The sequence below is a fragment of the Penaeus monodon genome, chromosome 28 (assembly GCF_015228065.2).
Source record: "Penaeus monodon isolate SGIC_2016 chromosome 28, NSTDA_Pmon_1, whole genome shotgun sequence".
NCBI classification, from domain to species: Eukaryota; Metazoa; Arthropoda; class Malacostraca; order Decapoda; family Penaeidae; genus Penaeus; species Penaeus monodon.
In genome coordinates, this window is record NC_051413.1 from 26,820,533 (window position 1) to 26,824,314 (window position 3,782).

Sequence of the window (3,782 nt, forward strand, 5' to 3'; positions counted from 1 at the left end):
CATTTTGAAAGATAAAAGTTCTTTAAAAACTGGAGGAGAGGATGCGGGCAGGATACGTGGAGCACGGCCAGGGAGGCGAGTTCGACAGGGGAAACGGCGCCTCGTGGTCAGCAGTCCATTACGCCTTGTGGTGTTCTTCCTGTTCTTTTTCCCAACAACACCACGGTGGCGCCTCCGTCAGATTATTGCTTGGCTGCGACCTTGCGCCTACCCCCCCTGCGGCCGCGGCGCCTCCTTCCTTCTGCGCGCTTCTGGTGACGCTTGCGGGCCAGCGCGGCGGAGGGAAAACGGCCTCCTTGCGGAAATAGTCCCCTTCGTCTCCAGTTTTTGGCCCTCAGCGAACTCGGTGCCATCGGCGTACTCCGGTCGTCTCCTGTGAAGGCGTAGGCTGAAACAGAAGACGATCGGGGTTTACCACCAATGCCAAATGTGTACGTCTTTGGGGCTGCGTGAGTGAGTCTCACAGTGGCTGGGTACGTCACTAGGGTGTGGGTTCTTACGCCATATTTCCCTATGGCTGTTGCTTTGTGGCTGCTACTTCTACTACTACTGCTGAGACCCCCACTAGCAACCCCTTTGTCTCCCCTTATAGGCCCATTATCTCAGCATGCGAGGAGTATCTGTAGTGGTAGGTGTTAGTTCCAAACCAGCAGCCCCCCCTTGGGTGGTACTTCTGACGCTGCGCCAGACTCTGCCTGTCCGAGGGTGAACGGCAGAGCCGCCTTATCACCACCTACTGTATCAGTGTTCCTATCACATCCGACCATAGGGATGGCCCACGTAACTGAACCTCCCCCCATCTGGGCTGCTTGGACCATCTGGAGTCTCGCGGTGAATGGTGGTTGAGTTGTAAGTTCTGAAGCCACCAGTGGGCAGTGGCTGGAGATCCCCATGCGTTAGCGAGCACCTGGCTTTTCCGGAGCCACCTGAGTAATGGTAAGTGTAAGTCCTGGAGGAGGTGGAAGTAGAGTAGGGCCCCCACGTGCAACCAGCTACATTGTTAATACCAGAGCCAGAACCTTCAGTGAAGCCAGTTCGGTTTAAGTAGCTGAGTCTCGAGTCTGCACCTGTACCAGAAAACCACCAGCATAGCCCGTGTAGCCTGTTCGGTTGAAGAAAACTGAGTGTTGAGTCTGCACCTGTTCCAGAACCCCAGTATAACCAGTGTAACCTGTTCGGGTTTTAAGTAACTGAGTGTTGAGTTGCACCTGTTTCCATAAACCACCAGCGTAGCCAGTGGTTTAAACCCGTTCGGTTGAAGTAACTAAGTGTTGAGTCTGCACCTGTTCCAGAACCACCAGTATAACCAGTGTAACCTGTTCGGTTGAAGTAATTAAGTCTTGAGTCTACACCCGTGCCAGAGTAGCTGTATCATTTTCATTGTATCTTGTCCCTGTGCCAGAATACTGTGTGTTTGTTCCAATACCATTTCCGTGTATCTGGGTTTCCATCATGTCGTATGTCTGACCCATGGTATCTTGTATCTGTATTTGTCCCTGCATACCTAGAATCCTCCCCATTGTACCCTGCATCTGCATCTGTTCCTGTTTTTACTGTACCATTTCTAAAGTATTTTGTTAAAGTATATCGTGTGTCTGTTCCGGTACGTTGGGTGTCTCGACAGTCCCTGTGTATCTCATATCTTTTCCAGCATGTCTTGTATCACTTTCTGAATGTTGTGTGTCTGTGCCAGTTCCTTTTAATCTCGTATCAATTCCAGTACGGCTTGTACTTGTCAAAGTGTAAGTGTGTCTGTGTCAGTTTCCTGTGTAAACTGAGTCTCTTCCTTGTTTCGGGGGTCTCTTCAGTCCCTGTATACCTTGTACCAGTTTCAGTGTATCTTGTACAGTACCAGGCGCCGTGTGACTGCATCACTCCCTGTATACCTTGTTTCAGTGTATCTGGTACCCGTTCAGTGCGTCGTTTATCTGTGTCAGATTCTGCATATCTGGAGTCAGTTCCTGGTGTATCTTGTATCAGTTCCAGTCCCGTCGGTGTCTGCTTCAGCCCCCGTTTTACCTTGTACCAGTTTCAGTGCGTCGTCTGTCTGCGCCAAATCCCGTATCTGGTATCAGTTCCTGTGTATCTTGTATCAGTTCGTGTATCTGGTATCTGCTTCTGTGCGCCGTTTCTCTGCATCAGATCCTGTATATCTAATATTAGTTCCAGTGTGCCGTGTGTCTGCTTCAGTCTCTTCATCAGTTTCAGTGTATCCTGTATCAGTTTCTGTGTATCTGTATCTGCTTCAGTGCGTCGTCTCTCTGCATCAGATCCTGTATATCTTGTATCAGTTCCAGTGTGTTGTGAATCTGTTTCAGTCCTGTATGCCTTGTATCAGTTTCATAATATCTTGTATCAGTACCCGTGTATCTGGTATCTGTTTCAGTGCGACGTCTATCTGTGTCGATTTTTCATATCTGGAGTCAGTTCCTGTGTATCTTGTACCAGTTTCAGTGCGTCGTCTATCTGTGCCATATCCTGTTTTATCTTCTTTCGTTCCTGTGTATCTGGATCTGCTTCAGTACGTCGTCTATCTGCATCAGATCCTGTATATCTAGCATCAGTTCCAGTGCGTCGGTGTCTGCTTCAGTCCTGTATACCTTGTATCAGTTTCAGGGTATATTTTATCAGTACCAGTGTATTGGTATCTGCTTCAGTGCGTCGTCTACTTGCATCAGATTCTGTGTATCTAGTATCAGTTCCAGTGCGTCGGTTGTCTGATTCATTTCCCTGTATACCGTGTATCAATATAGTGCGTTGCCTGTCTGTATCAAAAACCTGTATATCTGGTATTTTGTACCCCTATATCTTTTTTCAGTTTCAGTGCGCTGTGTGACTGCATCACTCCTGTATACCTTGTTCCAGTTTCAGTGTATCTGGTATCTGTTTCAGTTGCGCCGTCTATCTGTGTCAGATCCCGTATATCGGGTGTCAGATTCTGTGTATTCTGTATCAGTTCCAGTGTGTCGTGTGTTCTGCTTCACTCTCTATGTCCCCTGTCCCAGTTTCAGTGTATCTAGTATCGGTACCAGTGTATCTGGCATCTGCTTCAGTGCGTCGTCTGTCTGCATAAAAGCCTGTATATCTAGTATCAGTTCCCCGGGTATCTTGTATCAGTTACAGTGTGTTGTGTGTCTCTGTCACTCCCCGTATATCTTGTACGAGTGCCAGTGTAACGAGTGTCTGAGTCAGTGTATTGTGTAGTAGTGTCGACTCGTGCATCGGGGTCCGAACTCGTTCTTTCCGTGCTTCGTTTCCATCATATGACAAATCTAATTCATTGCGTCCCAAATCAGATGATGAAACAGTCGATTTACTTAAATCATTGCTGTTTGTATTGGCAAACTCACTTCGTCTGCTGATCTCATACTCATCACTGATGTGCGTTGAAGATCTGTCGTGTGTGTTTGTGTTCCCTCTGTGCCTGGAAGAGGATGAGGTTGAAATGCCATGGGAACCTGATCATCTTGACGTGAGGAAGACGTGTCCTCATAACGTCATTGCCACTGAGGTGTAGTGAGGCATCGTCATAGCCATAAGTTTTGGAACTCCCGTATGTTTCGTGGCCTGTGTCCGAGTCTTTTCTTCGCCCTCTCAGTCCGGTTATTTGTGTTTCAAAGTCAAAAGTGTGAGGGACGATAGGAAGATGGGTGTATATGAGGATAAGAGTAAGAACCTTCACGTTTAGTGTAGGCCCACACCTTGTTTTTGCCTTAGAGCCTGCTGAAGAGGATCGAGAAGAAGACTGGTCCTGGCTCAAATAAATGTTGGTAGAGAGGCGA